This window comes from Ambystoma mexicanum, chromosome 2q (assembly GCF_040938575.1).
Source record: "Ambystoma mexicanum isolate Mex_15411 chromosome 2q, UKY_AmexF1_1, whole genome shotgun sequence".
In the NCBI taxonomy this organism is placed as follows: domain Eukaryota; kingdom Metazoa; phylum Chordata; class Amphibia; order Caudata; family Ambystomatidae; genus Ambystoma; species Ambystoma mexicanum.
This window is the reverse complement of record NC_090924.1, coordinates 322,586,979-322,610,844: the sequence shown is the minus strand read 5'-3', so window position 1 is coordinate 322,610,844 and position 23,866 is coordinate 322,586,979. Positions and strand designations below refer to the sequence as shown.

Genomic DNA, 23,866 nt, shown 5'->3' with positions numbered 1-23,866 from the left:
GGTATGGCAAACCTTTGACTGGAGGTCCTAATCAATGGTTTGATTGACTCTCCCTTTGCGCTTGCTTCAGCAACACATGTACTAATATTGGAATGATAATGGGAAAATTAAATTGGCCCCTGCTCTAAAGGGTGGCACGCACATTCGTAAAGCATTCACTATTTTTGGCGCATGACAGGACAGAAACTTTCTTAATTTGCAAGGCTTTATTTTTTTAATACATCTTTTTTAATGAAGATTGAAATTGTATGTTCATACATATTACACGACAACACAATACATTTTGAGCCAAATTCAACACTAATGCCTCAGGAGCCTTTTACTTGTGAGTCCTATTGACTGAATGAACAGCCCCGTCGCCTTCAATTTCTTGGCTTGCACTTTTAGAAGTGGCACGCGTCTTTTGATTTTTTTTATCCCATTTTACCAAACTCAGTATTATCACTTTCCCCCTTGTTGTGCACTCCAGCGTAAACTGCTTTAAGGTGATATTTGCAAACATCGCTCTGAACTACAGCTTTACTTGCTTCTAGGCCTTAATCTTTAATTGGAGCGGAGCGTTGTACTCCGGATTTGGCTGCTTTTAGTTTGAAAGTTACAGAAATCAAAAAAGAAATCAACAAACAGTTTCATTGTGAAATACCATTGTCACAATCTGCTGCAGTGCATGAAAACTTAAAATGAATGGTAGGGAGAGGAAGAGGGAGAGTAGAGGGAAAGGGAGGTTTGTGGGGGGGAGAAAGAGTGAGGGCGGGAAGGAGGGAGGGTAGGAGGGAGGGGGAGTGAGAGAGACTGAGAGAGAGAAAACAACGAAAATATGATATTTGGGGGCTATGTGTTTGCATGGAAAAGATTTTAGGCTTTAAATCAAGTGGAAAGGGGCTCATTGGCTGGTATCTCAGCCTGTTGATGCTTTGTTGAGTTGCTTGGAACATGCAAGGAAGAAGACCTGAAGCACTCCCGACCAGGTTGCATGTCTCTACGTTACTGAAATCCCACAGACCTCCTCTCTGTGCCACAACGTTCTGGGCACTGAGCTCTGCAGTTGTTCCCCACAAGTCGCCAAGCGCCCCAGATTTACTTTCTCAGATTGGCTAGTTACTACTACCCTAACTCGACCACTATATTTTCCCCAGATACTTGCTATTGTGGAGTAAGCAGGGCTAAGACAGAGGGAGAGGGGGTGTGCCTATGCAAATCATCTGCCAGGATCATCCCTGGGACGTCATTCCATCTCACCAGCTGACACCTGGGCAGCAGCAGGTAATTTGGAGAACAGAAATATTCGGACAGGCCACAAAGCAAAGACTGGGCCATTGATTGAGGATCCCTTTAGCCATGTCTCCCTAAGTTACCGAGGTCCAGAAAAACTCCACCCTCAGCTCTCATAGAGAGGTCCTTGGCCGATCGTGGCCGATCAGGGCCGTGAAGGGTCGGGGGTGACTGTACACTGCCTCACCTTTTCACTGCTTTCTACACTGGTAATGCTTTTGCAGAAGTGGCCTGTACAAGTGATTCTGTTCTGCGCTGTGTGAAAGTGACATTTATCCACTGACATTAACCAAACTACTTGCGCTGCTCAACTCACATACATGCAGAGAAATCATTTTATGTTTTTTGGGGAAGGTATAGAGGGTCCTGCTGATGATTTATTAAGATGTCTGCTACTCTTTCTTTTACATAGAGTCTTCGCAGCCCAGGAATGTTTAAGGCATACGGTATGTCCCTCGCTTACAATGAAAACAGAGGTACATAGGAATGGGTCTGTTAAGAGATTAAACAAAAAGCCTGGGAAATGTCGAAACTGGTAGTATTTGGACTTACAATAAACGGACTCGCAGTCAAATGTGCTACCCGTTGACCCACTGACCCCCTTACCTTTTGTGTAATACTTTTGCTCTCAGTAGGGTTGTCCAAACTTCCCTTCTTAAAGCGGCTTTCTTATAAAAAATCCTAGAACTGCTTTTTGTGGCACACATGCCTCATATCCCGTTGCTCTTGATAAACTCACATCATCTCCCACCAGTACAAGCTGTAAAAGATTTCCAGGGCTTATCCAAGCAAACTAGATTTGGGTCGAAGGTTGACCAATCCTAAAATCAGCAGCAAAGTTAACATTGAAATCAGCCTCAGAATCTCTTAAAGGGATGGTCCAACATTTGTTGCTTACAGGGATCAATTGGACAGCCTCTGGAACTGGCGCTATAAGCCACCTCCTGTTCTGCCTTGTCCTTGATACAGCCATGGGCCCACATACACTCAGAGGTACAGAGTTGTTCTCATGTCTATGGGTCTATTGTGATGTTCTCAGGCTTGCATCACCCAGCCATTGTGATGGGGAGGGGGTTGGTGTCATTTTGCAAGCACCCTGGAGCATGAATCTTTAAATATAATTGGCATTAAACCAACCCCTTTAGGACCAGATCAATACAGCAGCAAAGAATGCTTATTCACTGTTGTTTGCCTCTTCATTTCATACCACCCGATATCTAAATGGTGTTTTGACTTTCTGCCCTCTGACATAAGGACATTTGGTATGGCAAACCTTTGACTGGAGGTCCTAATCAATGGTTTGATTGACTCTCCCTTTGCGCTTGCTTCAGCAACACATGTACTAATATTGGAATGATAATGGGAAAATTAAATTGGCCCCTGCTCTAAAGGATGGCACGCACATTCGTAAAGCATTCACTATTTTTTGCACATGACAGGACAGAAACTTTCTTAATTTGCAAGGCTTTATTTTTTTAATACATCTTTTTTAATGAAGATTGAAATTGTATGTTCATACATATTACACGACAACACAATACATTTTGAGCCAAATTCAACACTAATGCCTCAGGAGCCTTTTACTTGTGAGTCCTATTGACTGAATGAACAGCCCCGTTGCCTTCAATTTCTTGGCTTGCACTTTTAGAAGTGGCACGCGTCTTTTGATTTTTTTTATCCCATTTTACCAAACTCAGTATTATCACTTTCACCCTTGTTGTGCACTCCAGCGTAAACTGCTTTAAGGTGCTATTTGCAAACATCGCTCTGAACTACAGCTTTACTTGCTTCTAGGCCTTAATCTTTAATTGGAGCGGAGCGTTGTACTCCGGATTTGGCTGCTTTTAGTTTGAAAGTTACAGAAATCAAAAAAGAAATCAACAAACAGTTTCATTGTGAAATACCATTGTCACAATGTGCTGCAGTGCATGAAAACTTAAAATGAATGGTAGGGAGAGAAAGAGGAAGAGTGAGAGGCAAAGGGAGGTTTGTGGGGGGGAGAAAGAGTGAGGGTGGGAAGGAGGGAGGGTAGGAGGGAGGGGGAGTGAGAGAGACTGAGAGAGAGAAAACAAAGAAAATATGATATTTGGGGGCTATGTGTTTGCATGGAAAAGATTTTAGGCTTTAAATCAAGTGGAAAGGGGCGCATTGGCTGGTATCTCAGCCTGTTGATGCTTTGTTGAGTTGCTTGGAACATGCAAGGAAGAAGACCTGAAGCACTCCCGACCAGGTTGCATGTCTCTACGTTACTGAAATCCCACAGACCTCCTCCCTGTGCCACAAAGTTCTGGGCACTGAGCTCTGCAGTTGTTCCCCACAAGTCGCGAAGCGCCCCAGATTTACTTTCTCAGAGTGGCTAGTTACTGATACCCCACCTCGACCACTGTATTTTCCCTAGAAACTTGCTACTGTGGAGTAAGCAGGGCTAAGAGAGAGGGAGAGGGGGTGTGCCTATGCAAATCATCTGCCAGGATCATCCCTGGGACGTCATTCCATCTCACCAGCTGACACCTGGGCAGCAGCAGGTAATTTGGAGAACAGAAATATTCGGACAGGCCACAAAGCAAAGACTGGGCCGTTGATTGAGGATCCCTTTAGCCATGTCTCCCTAAGTTACCGAGGTCCAGAAAAACTCCACCCTCAGCTCTCATAGAGAGGTCCTTGGCCGATCGTGGCCGATCAGGGCAGTGAAGGGTCAGGGGTGACTGCACACTGCCTCACCTTTTCACTGCTTTCTACAGCGGTAATGCTTTTGCAGAAGCGGCCTGTACAAGTGATTTTGTTCTGCGCTGTGGGAAAGTGACATTTATCCACTGACATTAACCAAACTACTTGCGCTGTTCAACGCACATACATGCAGAGAAATGATGTTATGTTTTTTGGGGAAGGTCTAGAGTGTCCTGCTGATTATTTATTAAGCTGTACTCTACTCTTGCTTTTACATAGAGTCTTCCCTGCCAGGAATGTTTAAGGCATACTGTATGTCCCTCCCTTACAATGAAAACTCTGTTGAAAACACAGAGGTACATAGGAATGGATCTGTTAAGAAATGAAACAAAAAGCCTGGAAAAATGTCGAAACGGGTAGGATTTGGACTTACAATTAACGGACTCACAGTCAGATGTGCTATCCCTTGATCCACTGACTCCCTTTCCTTTGTGTAATCCTTTTGCTCTCACTAGGGTTTTCCAAAGTGGCTTTCATATAAAAGATCCTAGACCAGCATTTTGTGGCACACATGCCTCATATCCCATTGCTCTTGATAAACTCACATCATCTCCCACCAATACAAGCTGTAAAAGATTTTCAGGGCTTAGCCAAGCAAACTAGACGTGGGTCGAAGGTTGAGCAATCCTTAAATCAGCAGCAAAGTTAACATTGAAATTAGCCTCAGAATCTCTTAAAGGATGGTCCAACATCTGATGCTTGCAGCGCGCGATGGGGCAGCCTGGGTGCTGACACCTTAAACCATCTCCTGTTGTTGCCTTGTCCTTGATCCAGCCATGGGTCCACATACACTCAGAGGTACAGAGTGTTTCTCATGTCTATGCGTCTGCTGTGATGCTCTCATGCGTGCCTCACCCAGCCATCGTGATGGGGAGGGGGTGTCAATTTGCAAGCACCCTGGAGCATGAATCTTTTTATCTTTAAATATAATTGGCATTAAACCAAACCATTTAGGACCAGATAAGTACAGCAGCAAAGAATGCTGGTGTATTGCTGTTTGCCTCTTAATTTCATACCATCCAACATCTAAATTGTGTTTGGTCAAACGTTTGCCATATCAAATGTCCTTATGTCAAAGGGCAGAAAGTCCAGAGGTCCTAATCAATGGTTTGGTTGGCTCTCCCTTTGCGCTTGCCTTAAGGCGTCAGCACCAGAGGCTGCCCGATTGCACCCTGCAAGCAATCAATGTTGGCCCATCCTTTAAGAGATTCTGAGGCTGATTTCAATGTTATTTTTGCTGCTGATTTAAGGATTGCTCAACCTTTGACCCACGTCTAGTTTCCTTGGCTATGCACTTGACATCTTTTACAGCTTGTATTGGTGGGAGATGATGTGAGTTTATCGGGAGCAACGGGATATGAGGCATGTGGGCCATAAAAAACAGGTCTAGGATTTATTTTTTATATGAAAGCCTCTTTAAGTAAGGAACTTTGGAAAACCCTGCTGAGAGCAAAAGGATTACACAAAAGGTAAGGGGGTCAGTGGGTCAAGGGATGGCACATCTGACGGTGAGTCAGTTTATTGTAAGTCCAAATTCTACCTGTTTCAACATTTTTCCAGGTGTTTGTTTAATTTCTTAACAGATCCATTCCTATGTGCCTCAGCAACACATGTACTAATATTGGAATGATAATGGGAAAATGGAATTGGTTCCTGCTCTAAAGGATGACACGCACATTTTTAAAGCATTCACTATTGTTGGCACATGACAGGACAGAAACTTTCTTAATTTGCAAGTCTTTATTTTTTAATACATCTTTTTTAATGAAGATTGAAATTGTATGTTCATGCATATTACACGACAACACAATACATTTTGCGCCAAATTCAACACTAATGCCTCTGAAGCCTTTTACTTGTGAGTCCTATTGACTGAATAAACAGCCCAGTCCCCTTCAATTTCTTGACTTGTACTTTTAGAAGTGGCACGCTTCTTTTGTTTTTCAATCCCATTCTACCAAACTCAGTATTATCTCTTTCCCCCTTGTGCACTCCAGCGTAAACTGCTTCAAGGTGCTATTTGCAAACATCGCTCTGAACTACAGCTTTACTTGCTTCTAGGCCTTAATCTTTAATTGGAGCTGAGCATTGTACTCCGGATTTGGCTGCTTTTAGTTGGTTGATTTCTTTTTTGATTTCTGTAACTTTCAAACAGTTTCATTGTGAAATACCATTGTCACAATGTGCTGCAGTGCATGAAAACTTAAAATGAATGGAAGGGAGAAGAGGAAGAGTGAGAGGGAGAGTTAGCGGGGCGGGGGGAAAAGAGAGAAGACAGGAGGGAAGGCAGGAGGGAGGGAGGGAGGTAGAGAGAGATAAAGAGAGAGAAAACAAAGAAAATATGGTATTTGGGGACTATGTGTTTGCATGGAAAAGAGTTTAGGCTTTAAATCAAGTGGAAAGTGGCTCTGTGGCTGGTATCTCAGTCTGTTGATGCTTTGTTGAGTTGCTTGGAGCATGCAAGGAAGGAGACCTGAAGCACTCCCAACCAGGTTGCATGTCTCCAAGTTACTGATATCCCACAGACCTCCTCCCTGTGCCACAAAGTTCTGGGCACTGAGCTCTGCAGTTGTTCCCCACAAGTCGCGAAGCGCCCCAGATTTACTTTCTCAGAGTGGCTAGTTACTGATACCCCACCTCGACCACTGTATTTTCCCTAGATACTTGCTACTGTGGAGTAAGCAGGGCTAAGAGAGAGGGAGAGGGGATGTGCCTATGCAAATCACCTGCCAGGATCCTGCCTGGTACGTCATTCCATCTCACCAGCTGACATCTGGCCTGCGGCAGGTAATTTGGAGAACAGACATATACGGACAGGCCACAAAGCAAATGCTGGGCTGTTGATTGAGGATCCCTTTAGCCATGTCTCCCTAAGTTACCGAGCTCCAGAAAAATTCCACCCTTAGCTCTCATAGAGAGGTCCTTGGCCGATCGTGGCCGATCGGGGCAGTGAAGGGTCGGGGGTGACTGTACACTGCCTCACCTTTTCACTGCTTTCTACACTGGTAATGCTTTTGCAGAAGTGGCCTGTACAAGTGATTCTGTTCTGCGCTGTGTGAAAGTGACATTTATCCACTGACATTAACCAAACTACTTGCGCTGCTCAACTCACATACATGCAGAGAAATCATTTTATGTTTTTTGGGGAAGGTCTAGAGGGTCCTGCTGATGATTTATTAAGCTGTCTGCTACTCTTTCTTTTACATAGAGTCTTCGCAGCCAAGGAATGTTTAAGGCATACGGTATGTCCCTCGCTTACAATGAAAACAGAGGTACATAGGAATGGGTCTGTTAAGAGATTAAACAAAAAGCCTGGGAAATGTCGAAACTGGTAGTATTTGGACTTACAATAAACGGACTCGCAGTCAAATGTGCTATCCGTTGACCCACTGACCCCCTTACCTTTTGTGTAATACTTTTGCTCTCAGTAGGGTTGTCCAAACTTCCCTTCTTAAAGCGGCTTTCTTATAAAAAATCCTAGAACTGCTTTTTGTGGCACACATGCCTCATATCCCGTTGCTCTTGATAAACTCACATCATCTCCCACCAGTACAAGCTGTAAAGGATTTCCAGGGCTTATCCAAGCAAACTAGATTTGGGTCGAAGGTTGACCAATCCTAAAATCAGCAGCAAAGTTAACATTGAAATCAGCCTCAGAATCTCTTAAAGGATGGTCCAACATTTGTTGCTTACAGGGATCAATTGGACAGCCTCTGGAACTGGCGCCATAAGCCACCTCCTGTTCTGCCTTGTCCTTGATACAGCCATGGGCCCACATACACTCAGAGGTACAGAGTTGTTCTCATGTCTATGGGTCTATTGTGATGTTCTCAGGCTTGCATCACCCAGCCATTGTGATGGGGAGGAGGTTGGTGTCATTTTGCAAGCACCCTGGAGCATGAATCTTTAAATATAATTGGCATTAAACCAGCCTCTTTAGGACCAGATCAATACAGCAGCAAAGAATGCTTATTCACTGTTGTTTGCCTCTTCATTTCATACCACCCGATATCTAAATGGTGTTTTGACTTTCTGCCCTCTGACATAAGGACATTTGGTATGGCAAACCTTTGACTGGAGGTCCTAATCAATGGTTTGATTGACTCTCCCTTTGCGCTTGCTTCAGCAACACATGTACTAATATTGGAATGATAATGGGAAAATTAAATTGGCCCCTGCTCTAAAGGGTGGCACGCACATTCGTAAAGCATTCACTATTTTTGGCGCATGACAGGACAGAAACTTTCTTAATTTGCAAGGCTTTATTTTTTTAATACATCTTTTTTAATGAAGATTAAAATTGTATGTTCATACATATTACACGACAACACAATACATTTTGAGCCAAATTCAACACTAATGCCTCAGGAGCCTTTTACTTGTGAGTCCTATTGACTGAATGAACAGCCCCGTCGCCTTCAATTTCGGCTTGCACTTTTAGAAGTGGCACGCGTCTTTTGATTTTTTTTATCCCATTTTACCAAACTCAGTATTATCACTTTCCCCCTTGTTGTGCACTCCAGCGTAAACTGCTTTAAGGTGCTATTTGCAAACATCGCTCTTAACTACAGCTTTACTTGCTTCTAGGCCTTAATCTTTAATTGGAGCGGAGCGTTGTACTCCGGATTTGGCTGCTTTTACTTTGAAAGTTACAGAAATCAAAAAAGAAATCAACAAACAGTTTCATTGTGAAATACCATTGTCACAATGTGCTGCAGTGCATGAAAACTTAAAATGAATGGTAGGGAGAGGAAGAGGAAGAGTGAGAGGGAAAGGGAGGTTTGTGGGGGGGAGTAAGAGTGAGGGCGGGAAGGAGGGAGGGTAGGAGGGAGGGGGAGTGAGAGAGACTGAGAGAGAGAAAACAAAGAAAATATGATATTTGGGGGCTATGTGTTTGCATGGAAAAGATTTTAGGCTTTAAATCAAGTGGAAAGGGGCTCATTGGCTGGTATCTCAGCCTGTTGATGCTTTGTTGAGTTGCTTGGAACATGCAAGGAAGAAGACCTGAAGCACTCCCGACCAGGTTGCATGTCTCTACGTTACTGAAATCCCACAGACCTCCTCCCTGTGCCACAACGTTCTGGGCACTGAGCTCTGCAGTTGTTCCCCACAAGTCGCCAAGCGCCCCAGATTTACTTTCTCAGATTGGCTAGTTACTGCTACCCTAACTCGACCACTATATTTTCCCCAGATACTTGCTATTGTGGAGTAAGCAGGGCTAGGACAGAGGGAGAGGGGGTGTGCCTATGCAAATCATCTGCCAGGATCATCCCTGGGACGTCATTCCATCTCACCAGCTGACACCTGGGCAGCAGCAGGTAATTTGGAGAACAGAAATATTCGGACAGGCCACAAAGCAAAGGCTGGGCCGTTGATTGAGGATCCCTTTAGCCATGTCTCCCTAAGTTACCGAGGTCCAGAAAAACTCCACCCCCAGCTCTCATAGAGAGGTCCTTGGCCGATCGTGGCCGATCAGGGCAGTGAAGGGTCAGGGGTGACTGCACACTGCCTCACCTTTTCACTGCTTTCTACAGCGGTAATGCTTTTGCAGAAGCGGCCTGTACAAGTGATTTTGTTCTGCGCTGTGGGAAAGTGACATTTATCCACTGACATTAACCAAACTACTTGCGCTGTTCAACGCACATTCATGCAGAGAAATAATGTTATGTTTTTTGGGGAAGGTCTAGAGTGTCCTGCTGATTATTTATTAAGCTGTACTCTACTCTTGCTTTTACATAGAGTCTTCCCTGCCAGGAATGTTTAAGGCATACTGTATGTCCCTCCCTTACAATGAAAACTCTGTTGAAAACACAGAGGTACATAGGAATGGATCTGTTAAGAAATGAAACAAAAAGCCTGGAAAAATGTTGAAACGGGTAGGATTTGGACTTACAATTAACGGACTCACAGTCAGATGTGCTATCCCTTGATCCACTGACTCCCTTTCCTTTGTGTAATCCTTTTGCTCTCACTAGGGTTTTCCAAAGTGGCTTTCATATAAAAGATCCTAGACCAGCATTTTGTGGCGCACATGCCTCATATCCCATTGCTCTTGATAAACTCACATCATCTCCCACCAATACAAGCTGTAAAAGATTTTCAGGGCTTAGCCAAGCAAACTAGACGTGGGTCGAAGGTTGAGCAATCCTTAAATCAGCAGCAAAGTTAACATTGAAATTAGCCTCAGAATCTCTTAAAGGATGGTCCAACATCTGATGCTTGCAGCGCGCGATGGGGCAGCCTGGGTGCTGACACCTTAAACCATCTCCTGTTGTTGCCTTGTCCTTGATCCAGCCATGGGCCCACATACACTCAGAGGTACAGAGTGTTTCTCATGTCTATGCGTCTGCTGTGATGCTCTCACGCGTGCCTCACCCAGCCATCGTGATGGGGAGGGGGTGTCAATTTGCAAGCATCCTGGAGCATGAATCTTTTTATCTTTAAATATAATTGGCATTAAACCAAACCATTTAGGACCAGATCAGTACAGCAGCAAAGAATGCTGGTGTATTGCTGTTTGCCTCTTAATTTCATACCATCCAACATCTAAATTGTGTTTGGTCAAACGTTTGCCATATCAAATGTCCTTATGTCAAAGGGCAGAAAGTCCAGAGGTCCTAATCAATGGTTTGGTTGGCTCTCCCTTTGCGCTTGCCTTAAGGCGTCAGCACCAGAGGCTGCCCGATTGCGCCCTGCAAGCAATCAATGTTGGCCCATCCTTTAAGAGATTCTGAGGCTGATTTCAATGTTATTTTTGCTGCTGATTTAAGGATTGCTCAACCTTTGACCCACGTCTAGTTTTCTTGGCTATGCACTTGACATCTTTTACAGCTTGTATTGGTGGGAGATGATGTGAGTTTATCGGGAGCAACGGGATATGAGGCATGTGGGCCATAAAAAACAGGTCTTGGATTTTTTTTTTATAAGAAAGCCTCTTTAAGTAAGGAACTTTGGAAAACCCTGCTGAGAGCAAAAGGATTACACAAAAGGTAAGGGGGTCAGTGGGTCGAGGGATGGCACATCTGACGGTGAGTCAGTTTATTGTAAGTCCAAATTCTACCTGTTTCAACATTTTTCCAGGTGTTTGTTTAATTTCTTAACAGATCCATTCCTATGTGCCTCAGCAACACATGTACTAATATTGGAATGATAATGGGAAAATGGAATTGGTTCCTGCTCTAAAGGATGACACGCACATTTTTAAAGCATTCACTATTGTTGGCACATGACAGGACAGAAACTTTCTTAATTTGCAAGTCTTTATTTTTTAATACATCTTTTTTAATGAAGATTGAAATTGTATGTTCATGCATATTACACGACAACACAATACATTTTGCGCCAAATTCAACACTAATGCCTCTGAAGCCTTTTACTTGTGAGTCCTATTGACTGAATAAACAGCCCAGTCCCCTTCAATTTCTTGACTTGTACTTTTAGAAGTGGCACGCTTCTTTTGTTTTTCGATCCCATTCTACCAAACTCAGTATTATCTCTTTTCCCCTTGTTGTGCACTCCAGCGTAAACTGCTTCAAGGTGCTATTTGCAAACATCGCTCTGAACTACAGCTTTACTTGCTTCTAGGCCTTAATCTTTAATTGGAGCTGAGCATTGTACTCCGGATTTGGCTGCTTTTAGTTGGTTGATTTCTTTTTTGATTTCTGTAACTTTCAAACAGTTTCATTGTGAAATACCATTGTCACAATGTGCTGCAGTGCATGAAAACTTAAAATGAATGGAAGGGAGAAGAGGAAGAGTGAGAGGGAGAGTTAGCGGGGCGGGGGGAAAAGAGAGAGGACAGGAGGGAAGGCAGGAGGGAGGGAGGGAGGTAGAGAGAGATAAAGAGAGAGAAAACAAAGAAAATATGGTATTTGGGGACTATGTGTTTGCATGGAAAAGAGTTTAGGCTTTAAATCAAGTGGAAAGTGGCTCTGTGGCTGGTATCTCAGTCTGTTGATGCTTTGTTGAGTTGCTTGGAGCATGCAAGGAAGGAGACCTGAAGCACTCCCAACCAGGTTGCATGTCTCCAAGTTACTGATATCCCACAGACCTCCTCCCTGTGCCACAAAGTTCTGGGCACTGAGCTCTGCAGTTGTTCCCCACAAGTCGCGAAGCGCCCCAGATTTACTTTCTCAGAGTGGCTAGTTACTGATACCCCACCTCGACCACTGTATTTTCCCTAGATACTTGCTACTGTGGAGTAAGCAGGGCTAAGAGAGAGGGAGAGGGGATGTGCCTATGCAAATCACCTGCCAGGATCCTGCCTGGTACGTCATTCCATCTCACCAGCTGACGTCTGGGCTGCGGCAGGTAATTTGGAGAACAGACATATACGGACAGGCCACAAAGCAAATGCTGGGCTGTTGATTGAGGATCCCTTTAGCCATGTCTCCCTAAGTTACCGAGCTCCAGAAAAATTCCACCCTTAGCTCTCATAGAGAGGTCCTTGGCCGATTGTGGCCGATCGGGGCAGTGAAGGGTCGGGGGTGACTGTACACTGCCTCACCTTTTCACTGCTTTCTACACTGGTAATGCTTTTGCAGAAGTGGCCTGTACAAGTGATTCTGTTCTGCGCTGTGTGAAAGTGACATTTATCCACTGACATTAACCAAACTACTTGCGCTGCTCAACTCACATACATGCAGAGAAATCATTTTATGTTTTTGGGGAAGGTCTAGAGGGTCCTGCTGATGATTTATTAAGCTGTCTGCTACTCTTTCTTTTACATAGAGTCTTCGCAGCCAAGGAATGTTTAAGGCATACGGTATGTCCCTCGCTTACAATGAAAACAGAGGTACATAGGAATGGGTCTGTTAAGAGATTAAACAAAAAGCCTGGGAAATGTCGAAACTGGTAGTATTTGGACTTACAATAAACGGACTCGCAGTCAAATGTGCTATCCGTTGACCCACTGACCCCCTTACCTTTTGTGTAATACTTTTGCTCTCAGTAGGGTTGTCCAAACTTCCCTTCTTAAAGCGGCTTTCTTATAAAAAATCCTAGAACTGCTTTTTGTGGCACACATGCCTCATATCCCGTTGCTCTTGATAAACTCACATCATCTCCCACCAGTACAAGCTGTAAAAGATTTCCTGGGCTTATCCAAGCAAACTAGATTTGGGTCGAAGGTTGACCAATCCTAAAATCAGCAGCAAAGTTAACATTGAAATCAGCCTCAGAATCTCTTAAAGGATGGTCCAACATTTGTTGCTTACAGGGATCAATTGGACAGCCTCTGGAACTGGCGCCATAAGCCACCTCCTGTTCTGCCTTGTCCTTGATACAGTCATGGGCCCACATAGACTCAGAGGTACAGAGTTGTTCTCATGTCTATGGGTCTATTGTGATGTTCTCAGGCTTGCATCACCCAGCCATTGTGATGGGGAGGGGGTTGGTGTCATTTTGCAAGCACCCTGGAGCATGAATCTTTAAATATAATTGGCATTAAACCAGCCCCTTTAGGACCAGATTAATACAGCAGCAAAGAATGCTTATTCACTGTTGTTTGCCTCTTCATTTCATACCACCCGATATCTAAATGGTGTTTTGACTTTCTGCCCTCTGACATAAGGACATTTGGTATGGCAAACCTTTGACTGGAGGTCCTAATCAATGGTTTGATTGACTCTCCCTTTGCGCTTACTTCATCAACACATGTACTAATATTGGAATGATAATGGGAAAATTAAATTGGCCCCTGCTCTAAAGGATGGCACGCACATTCGTAAAGCATTCACTATTTTTTGCACATGACAGGACAGAAACTTTCTTAATTTGCAAGGCTTTATTTTTTTAATACATCTTTTTTAATGAAGATTGAAATTGTATGTTCATACATATTACACGACAACACAATACATTTTGAGCCAAATTCAACACTAATGCCTCAGGAGCCTTTTACTTGTGAGTCCTATTGACTGCATGGACAGCCCCGTCGCCTTCAATTTCTTGGCTTGCACTTTTAGAAGTGGCACGCGTCTTTTGTTTTTTTTTATCCCATTTTACCAAACTCAGTATTATCACTTTCCCCCTTGTTGTGCACTCCAGCGTAAACTGCTTTAAGGTGCTATTTGCAAACATCGCTCTGAACTACAGCTTTACTTGCTTCTAGGCCTTAATCTTTAATTGGAGCGGAGCGTTGTACTCCGGATTTGGCTGCTTTTAGTTTGAAAGTTACAGAAATCAAAAAAGAAATCAACAAACAGTTTCATTGTGAAATACCATTGTCACAATGTGCTGCAGTGCATGAAAACTTAAAATGAATGGTAGGGAGAGAAAGAGGAAGAGTGAGAGGGAAAGGGAGGTTTGTGGGGGGGAGAAAGAGTGAGGGCGGGAAGGAGGGAGGGTAGGAGGGAGGGGGAGTGAGAGAGACTGAGAGAGAGAAAACAAAGAAAATATGATATTTGGGGGCTATGTGTTTGCATGGAAAAGATTTTAGGCTTTAAATCAAGTGGAAAGGGGCTCATTGGCTGGTATCTCAGCCTGTTGATGCTTTGTTGAGTTGCTTGGAACATGCAAGGAAGAAGACCTGAAGCACTCCCGACCAGGTTGCATGTCTCTACGTTACTGAAATCCCACAGACCTCCTCCCTGTGCCACAACGTTCTGGGCACTGAGCTCTGCAGTTGTTCCCCACAAGTCGCCAAGCGCCCCAGATTTACTTTCTCAGATTGGCTAGTTACTGCTACCCTAACTCGACCACTATATTTTCCCCAGATACTTGCTATTGTGGAGTAAGCAGGGCTAGGACAGAGGGAGAGGGGGTGTGCCTATGCAAATCATCTGCCAGGATCATCCCTGGGACGTCATTCCATCTCACCAGCTGACACCTGGGCAGCAGCAGGTAATTTGGAGAACAGAAATATTCGGACAGGCCACAAAGCAAAGACTGGGCCGTTGATTGAGGATCCCTTTAGCCATGTCTCCCTAAGTTACCGAGGTCCAGAAAAACTCCACCCTCAGCTCTCATAGAGAGGTCCTTGGCCGATCGTGGCCGATCAGGGCAGTGAAGGGTCAGGGGTGACTGCACACTGCCTCACCTTTTCACTGCTTTCTACAGCGGTAATGCTTTTGCAGAAGCGGCCTGTACAAGTGATTTTGTTCTGCGCTGTGGGAAAGTGACATTTATCCACTGACATTAACCAAACTACTTGCGCTGTTCAACGCACATACATGCAGAGAAATGATGTTATGTTTTTTGGGGAAGGTCTAGAGTGTCCTGCTGATTATTTATTAAGCTGTACTCTACTCTTGCTTTTACATAGAGTCTTCCCTGCCAGGAATGTTTAAGGCATACTGTATGTCCCTCCCTTACAATGAAAACTCTGTTGAAAACACAGAGGTACATAGGAATGGATCTGTTAAGAAATGAAACAAAAAGCCTGGAAAAATGTCGAAACGGGTAGGATTTGGACTTACAATTAACGGACTCACAGTCAGATGTGCTATCCCTTGATCCACTGACTCCCTTTCCTTTGTGTAATCCTTTTGCTCTCACTAGGGTTTTCCAAAGTGGCTTTCATATAAAAGATCCTAGACCAGCATTTTGTGGCGCACATGCCTCATATCCCATTGCTCTTGATAAACTCACATCATCTCCCACCAATACAAGCTGTAAAAGATTTTCAGGCCTTAGCCAAGCAAACTAGACGTGGGTCGAAGGTTGAGCAATCCTTAAATCAGCAGCAAAGTTAACATTGAAATTAGCCTCAGAATCTCTTAAAGGATGGTCCAACATCTGATGCTTGCAGCGCGCGATGGGGCAGCCTGGGTGCTGACACCTTAAACCATCTCCTGTTGTTGCCTTGTCCTTGATCCAGCCATGGGTCCACATACACTCAGAGGTACAGAGTGTTTCTCATGTCTATGCGTCTGCTGTGATGCTCTCATGCGTGCCTCGCCCAGCCATCGTGATGGGGAGGGGGTGTCAATTTGCAAGCACCCTGGAGCATGAATCTTTTTATCTTTAAATATAATTGGCATTAAACCAAACCATTTAGGACCAGATAAGTACAGCAGCAAAGAATGCTGGTGTATTGCTGTTTGCCTCTTAATTTCATACCATCCAACATCTAAATTGTGTTTGGTCAAACGTTTGCCATATCAAATGTCCTTATGTCAAAGGGCAGAAAGTCCAGAGGTCCTAATCAATGGTTTGGTTGGCTCTCCCTTTGCGCTTGCCTTAAGGCGTCAGCACCAGAGGCTGCCCGATTGCACCCTGCAAGCAATCAATGTTGGCCCATCCTTTAAGAGATTCTGAGGCTGATTTCAATGTTATTTTTGCTGCTGATTTAAGGATTGCTCAACCTTTGACCCACGTCTAGTTTCCTTGGCTATGCACTTGACATCTTTTACAGCTTGTATTGGTGGGAGATGATGTGAGTTTATCGGGAGCAACGGGATATGAGGCATGTGGGCCATAAAAAACAGGTCTAGGATTTATTTTTTATATGAAAGCCTCTTTAAGTAAGGAACTTTGGAAAACCCTGCTGAGAGCAAAAGGATTACACAAAAGGTAAGGGGGTCAGTGGGTCAAGGGATGGCACATCTGACGGTGAGTCAGTTTATTGTAAGTCCAAATTCTACCTGTTTCAACATTTTTCCAGGTGTTTGTTTAATTTCTTAACAGATCCATTCCTATGTGCCTCAGCAACACATGTACTAATATTGGAATGATAATGGGAAAATGGAATTGGTTCCTGCTCTAAAGGATGACACGCACATTTTTAAAGCATTCACTATTGTTGGCACATGACAGGACAGAAACTTTCTTAATTTGCAAGTCTTTATTTTTTAATACATCTTTTTTAATGAAGATTGAAATTGTATGTTCATGCATATTACACGACAACACAATACATTTTGCGCCAAATTCAACACTAATGCCTCTGAAGCCTTTTACTTGTGAGTCCTATTGACTGAATAAACAGCCCAGTCCCCTTCAATTTCTTGACTTGTACTTTCAGAAGTGGCACGCTTCTTTTGTTTTTCAATCCCATTCTACCAAACTCAGTATTATCTCTTTCCCCCTTGTTGTGCACTCCAGCGTAAACTGCTTCAAGGTGCTATTTGCAAACATCGCTCTGAACTACAGCTTTACTTGCTTCTAGGCCTTAATCTTTAATTGGAGCTGAGCATTGTACTCCGGATTTGGCTGCTTTTAGTTGGTTGATTTCTTTTTTGATTTCTGTAACTTTCAAACAGTTTCATTGTGAAATACCATTGTCACAATGTGCTGCAGTGCATGAAAACTTAAAATGAATGGAAGGGAGAAGAGGAAGAGTGAGAGGGAGAGTTAGCGGGGCGGGGGGAAAAGAGAGAGGACAGGAGGGAAGGCAGGAGGGAGGGAGGGAGGTAGAGAGAGATAAAGAGAGAGAAAACAAAGAAAATATGGTATTTGGGGACTATGTGTTTGCATGGAAAAGAGTTTAGGCTTTAAATCAAGTGGAAAGTGGCTCTGTGGCTGGTATCTCAGTCTGTTGATGCTTTGTTGAGTTGCTTGGAGCATGCAAGGAAGGAGACCTGAAGCACTCCCAACCAGGTTGCATGTCTCCAAGTTACTGATATCCCACAGACCTCCTCCCTGTGCCACAAAGTTCTGGGCACTGAGCTCTGCAGTTGTTCCCCACAAGTCGCGAAGCGCCCCAGATTTACTTTCTCAGAGTGGCTAGTTACTGATACCCCACCTCGACCACTGTATTTTCCCTAGATACTTGCTACTGTGGAGTAAGCAGGGCTAAGAGAGAGGGAGAGGGGATGTGCCTATGCAAATCACCTGCCAGGATCCTGCCTGGTACGTCATTCCATCTCACCAGCTGACGTCTGGGCTGCGGCAGGTAATTTGGAGAACAGACATATACGGACAGGCCACAAAGCAAATGCTGGGCTGTTGATTGAGGATCCCTTTAGCCATGTCTCCCTAAGTTACCGAGCTCCAGAAAAATTCCACCCTTAGCTCTCATAGAGAGGTCCTTGGCCGATTGTGGCCGATCGGGGCAGTGAAGGGTCGGGGGTGACTGTACACTGCCTCACCTTTTCACTGCTTTCTACACTGGTAATGCTTTTGCAGAAGTGGCCTGTACAAGTGATTCTGTTCTGCGCTGTGTGAAAGTGACATTTATCCACTGACATTAACCAAACTACTTGCGCTGCTCAACTCACATACATGCAGAGAAATCATTTTATGTTTTTTGGGGAAGGTCTAGAGGGTCCTGCTGATGATTTATTAAGCTGTCTGCTACTCTTTCTTTTACATAGAGTCTTCGCAGCCAAGGAATGTTTAAGGCATACGGTATGTCCCTCGCTTACAATGAAAACAGAGGTACATAGGAATGGGTCTGTTAAGAGATTAAACAAAAAGCCTGGGAAATGTCGAAACTGGTAGTATTTGGACTTACAATAAACGGACTCGCAGTCAAATGTGCTATCCGTTGACCCACTGACCCCCTTACCTTTTGTGTAATACTTTTGCTCTCAGTAGGGCTGTCCAAACTTCCCTTCTTAAAGCGGCTTTCTTATAAAAAATCCTAGAACTGCTTTTTGTGGCACACATGCCTCATATCCCGTTGCTCTTGATAAACTCACATCATCTCCCACCAGTACAAGCTGTAAAAGATTTCCTGGGCTTATCCAAGCAAACTAGATTTGGGTCGAAGGTTGACCAATCCTAAAATCAGCAGCAAAGTTAACATTGAAATCAGCCTCAGAATCTCTTAAAGGATGGTCCAACATTTGTTGCTTACAGGGATCAATTGGACAGCCTCTGGAACTGGTGCCATAAGCCACCTCCTGTTCTGCCTTGTCCTTGATACAGGCCATGGGCCCACATACACTCAGAGGTACAGAGTTGTTCTCATGTCTATGGGTCTATTGTGATGTTCTCAGGCTTGCATCACCCAGCCATTGTGATGGGGAGGGGGTTGGTGTCATTTTGCAAGCACCCTGGAGCATGAATCTTTAAATATAATTGGCATTAAACCAACCCCTTTAGGACCAGATTAATACAGCAGCAAAGAATGCTTATTCACTGTTGTTTGCCTCTTCATTTCATACCACCCGATATCTAAATGGTGTTTTGACTTTCTGCCCTCTGACATAAGGACATTTGGTATGGCAAACCTTTGACTGGAGGTCCTAATCAATGGTTTGATTGACTCTCCCTTTGCGCTTACTTCAGCAACACATGTACTAATATTGGAATGATAATGGGAAAATTAAATTGGCCCCTGCTCTAAAGGATGGCACGCACATTCGTAAAGCATTCACTATTTTTTGCACATGACAGGACAGAAACTTTCTTAATTTGCAAGGCTTTATTTTTTTAATACATCTTTTTTAATGAAGATTGAAATTGTATGTTCATACATATTACACGACAACACAATACATTTTGAGCCAAATTCAACACTAATGCCTCAGGAGCCTTTTACTTGTGAGTCCTATTGACTGAATGGACAGCCCCGTCGCCTTCAATTTCTTGGCTTGCACTTTTAGAAGTGGCACGCGTCTTTTGTTTTTTTTTATCCCATTTTACCAAACTCAGTATTATCACTTTCCCCCTTGTTGTGCACTCCAGCGTAAACTGCTTTAAGGTGCTATTTGCAAACATCGCTCTGAACTACAGCTTTACTTGCTTCTAGGCCTTAATCTTTAATTGGAGCGGAGCGTTGTACTCGGGATTTGGCTGCTTTTAGTTTGAAAGTTACAGAAATCAAAAAAGAAATCAACAAACAGTTTCATTGTGAAATACCATTGTCACAATGTGCTGCAGTGCATGAAAACTTAAAATGAATGGTAGGGAGAGAAAGAGGAAGAGTGAGAGGGAAAGGGAGGTTTGTGGGGGGGAGAAAGAGTGAGGGCGGGAAGGAGGGAGGGTAGGAGGGAGGGGGAGTGAGAGAGACTGAGAGAGAGAAAACAAAGAAAATATGATATTTGGGGGCTATGTGTTTGCATGGAAAAGATTTTAGGCTTTAAATCAAGTGGAAAGGGGCTCATTGGCTGGTATCTCAGCCTGTTGATGCTTTGTTGAGTTGCTTGGAACATGCAAGGAAGAAGACCTGAAGCACTCCCGACCAGGTTGCATGTCTCTACGTTTCTGAAATCCCACAGACCTCCTCCCTGTGCCACAACGTTCTGGGCACTGAGCTCTGCAGTTGTTCCCCACAAGTCGCCAAGCGCCCCAGATTTACTTTCTCAGATTGGCTAGTTACTGCTACCCTAACTCGACCACTATATTTTCCCCAGATACTTGCTATTGTGGAGTAAGCAGGGCTAAGACAGAGGGAGAGGGGGTGTGCCTATGCAAATCATCTGCCAGGATCATCCCTGGGACGTCATTCCATCTCACCAGCTGACACCTGGGCAGCAGCAGGTAATTTGGAGAACAGAAATATTCGGACAGGCCACAAAGCAAAGACTGGGCCGTTGATTGAGGATCCCTTTAGCCATGTCTCCCTAAATTACCGAGGTCCAGAAAAACTCCACCCTCAGCTCTCATAGAGAGGTCCTTGGCCGATCGTGGCCGATCAGGGCAGTGAAGGGTCAGGGGTGACTGCACACTGCCTCACCTTTTCACTGCTTTCTACAGCGGTAATGCTTTTGCAGAAGCGGCCTGTACAAGTGATTTTGTTCTGCGCTGTGGGAAAGTGACATTTATCCACTGACATTAACCAAACTACTTGCGCTGTTCAACGCACATACATGCAGAGAAATAATGTTATGTTTTTTGGGGAAGGTCTAGAGTGTCCTGCTGATTATTTATTAAGCTGTACTCTACTCTTGCTTTTACATAGAGTCTTCCCTGCCAGGAATGTTTAAGGCATACTGTATGTCCCTCCCTTACAATGAAAACTCTGTTGAAAACACAGAGGTACATAGGAATGGATCTGTTAAGAAATGAAACAAAAAGCCTGGAAAAATGTCGAAACGGGTAGGATTTGGACTTACAATTAACGGACTCACAGTCAGATGTGCTATCCCTTGATCCACTGACTCCCTTTCCTTTGTGTAATCCTTTTGCTCTCACTAGGGTTTTCCAAAGTGGCTTTCATATAAAAGATCCTAGACCAGCATTTTGTGGCGCACATGCCTCATATCCCATTGCTCTTGATAAACTCACATCATCTCCCACCAATACAAGCTGTAAAAGATTTTCAGGGCTTAGCCAAGCAAACTAGACGTGGGTCGAAGGTTGAGCAATCCTTAAATCAGCAGCAAAGTTAACATTGAAATTAGCCTCAGAATCTCTTAAAGGATGGTCCAACATCTGATGCTTGCAGCGCGCGATGGGGCAGCCTGGGTGCTGACACCTTAAACCATCTCCTGTTGTTGCCTTGTCCTTGATCCAGCCATGGGCCCACATACACTCAGAGGTACAGAGTGTTTCTCATGTCTATGCGTCTGCTGTGATGCTCTCACGCGTGCCTCACCCAGCCATCGTGATGGGGAGGGGGTGTCAATTTGCAAGCATCCTGGAGCATGAATCTTTTTATCTTTAAATATAATTGGCATTAAACCAAACCATTTAGGACCAGATCAGTACAGCAGCAAAGAATGCTGGTGTATTGCTGTTTGCCTCTTAATTTCATACCATCCAACATCTAAATTGTGTTTGGTCAAACGTTTGCCATATCAAATGTCCTTATGTCAAAGGGCAGAAAGTCCAGAGGTCCTAATCAATGGTTTGGTTGGCTCTCCCTTTGCGCTTGCCTTAAGGCGTCAGCACCAGAGGCTGCCCGATTGCGCCCTGCAAGCAATCAATGTTGGCCCATCCTTTAAGAGATTCTGAGGCTGATTTCAATGTTATTTTTGCTGCTGATTTAAGGATTGCTCAACCTTTGACCCACGTCTAGTTTTCTTGGCTATGCACTTGACATCTTTTACAGCTTGTATTGGTGGGAGATGATGTGAGTTTATCGGGAGCAACGGGATATGAGGCATGTGGGCCATAAAAAACAGGTCTTGGATTTTTTTTTATAAGAAAGCCTCTTTAAGTAAGGAACTTTGGAAAACCCTGCTGAGAGCAAAAGGATTACACAAAAGGTAAGGGGGTCAGTGGGTCGAGGGATGGCACATCTGACGGTGAGTCAGTTTATTGTAAGTCCAAATTCTACCTGTTTCAACATTTTTCCAGGTGTTTGTTTAATTTCTTAACAGATCCATTCCTATGTGCCTCAGCAACACATGTACTAATATTGGAATGATAATGGGAAAATGGAATTGGTTCCTGCTCTAAAGGATGACACGCACATTTTTAAAGCATTCACTATTGTTGGCACATGACAGGACAGAAACTTTCTTAATTTGCAAGTCTTTATTTTTTAATACATCTTTTTTAATGAAGATTGAAATTGTATGTTCATGCATATTACACGACAACACAATACATTTTGCGCCAAATTCAACACTAATGCCTCTGAAGCCTTTTACTTGTGAGTCCTATTGACTGAATAAACAGCCCAGTCCCCTTCAATTTCTTGACTTGTACTTTTAGAAGTGGCACGCTTCTTTTGTTTTTCGATCCCATTCTACCAAACTCAGTATTATCTCTTTTCCCCTTGTTGTGCACTCCAGCGTAAACTGCTTCAAGGTGCTATTTGCAAACATCGCTCTGAACTACAGCTTTACTTGCTTCTAGGCCTTAATCTTTGATTGGAGCTGAGCATTGTACTCCGGGTTTGGCTGCTTTTAGTTGGTTGATTTCTTTTTTGATTTCTGTAACTTTCAAACAGTTTCATTGTGAAATACCATTGTCACAATGTGCTGCAGCGCATGAAAACTTAAAATGAATGGAAGGGAGAAGAGGAAGAGTGAGAGGGAGAGTTAGCGGGGCGGGGGGAAAAGAGAGAGGACAGGAGGGAAGGCAGGAGGGAGGGAGGGAGGTAGAGAGAGATAAAGAGAGAGAAAACAAAGAAAATATGGTATTTGGGGACTATGTGTTTGCATGGAAAAGAGTTTAGGCTTTAAATCAAGTGGAAAGTGGCTCTGTGGCTGGTATCTCAGTCTGTTGATGCTTTGTTGAGTTGCTTGGAGCATGCAAGGAAGGAGACCTGAAGCACTCCCAACCAGGTTGCATGTCTCCAAGTTACTGATATCCCACAGACCTCCTCCCTGTGCCACAAAGTTCTGGGCACTGAGCTCTGCAGTTGTTCCCCACAAGTCGCGAAGCGCCCCAGATTTACTTTCTCAGAGTGGCTAGTTACTGATACCCCACCTCGACCACTGTATTTTCCCTAGATACTTGCTACTGTGGAGTAAGCAGGGCTAAGAGAGAGGGAGAGGGGATGTGCCTATGCAAATCACCTGCCAGGATCCTGCCTGGTACGTCATTCCATCTCACCAGCTGACGTCTGGGCTGCGGCAGGTAATTTGGAGAACAGACATATACGGACAGGCCACAAAGCAAATGCTGGGCTGTTGATTGAGGATCCCTTTAGCCATGTCTCCCTAAGTTACCGAGCTCCAGAAAAATTCCACCCTTAGCTCTCATAGAGAGGTCCTTGGCCGATTGTGGCCGATCGGGGCAGTGAAGGGTCGGGGGTGACTGTACACTGCCTCACCTTTTCACTGCTTTCTACACTGGTAATGCTTTTGCAGAAGTGGCCTGTACAAGTGATTCTGTTCTGCGCTGTGTGAAAGTGACATTTATCCACTGACATTAACCAAACTACTTGCGCTGCTCAACTCACATACATGCAGAGAAATCATTTTATGTTTTTTGGGGAAGGTCTAGAGGGTCCTGCTGATGATTTATTAAGCTGTCTGCTACTCTTTCTTTTACATAGAGTCTTCGCAGCCAAGGAATGTTTAAGGCATACGGTATGTCCCTCGCTTACAATGAAAACAGAGGTACATAGGAATGGGTCTGTTAA

The 23,866-nt window shown here is 44.1% G+C and overlaps 5 non-coding genes across 5 annotated transcripts; all 5 read left to right on the top strand.

Annotated features, from left to right (window-relative positions):
• Positions 1-59: 59 nt before the first annotated feature.
• On the top strand, positions 60-166 carry LOC138570818 (U6 spliceosomal RNA). Its single transcript, XR_011303843.1, has one exon. It is a non-coding gene; the product is annotated as a U6 spliceosomal RNA (small nuclear RNA).
• A 2,426-nt stretch (positions 167-2,592) lies between these two features.
• Positions 2,593-2,699, top strand: LOC138570556 (U6 spliceosomal RNA). The gene has a single exon (XR_011303596.1). It is a non-coding gene; the product is annotated as a U6 spliceosomal RNA (small nuclear RNA).
• Positions 2,700-8,114: 5,415 nt separating this feature from the next.
• Positions 8,115-8,221, top strand: LOC138570817 (U6 spliceosomal RNA). Its single transcript, XR_011303842.1, has one exon. It is a non-coding gene; the product is annotated as a U6 spliceosomal RNA (small nuclear RNA).
• A 5,413-nt stretch (positions 8,222-13,634) lies between these two features.
• LOC138570650 (U6 spliceosomal RNA) lies at positions 13,635-13,743 on the top strand. The gene has a single exon (XR_011303686.1). It is a non-coding gene; the product is annotated as a U6 spliceosomal RNA (small nuclear RNA).
• Positions 13,744-19,160: 5,417 nt separating this feature from the next.
• LOC138570642 (U6 spliceosomal RNA) lies at positions 19,161-19,269 on the top strand. The gene has a single exon (XR_011303678.1). It is a non-coding gene; the product is annotated as a U6 spliceosomal RNA (small nuclear RNA).
• The last annotated feature ends 4,597 nt before the right edge of the window (positions 19,270-23,866 follow it).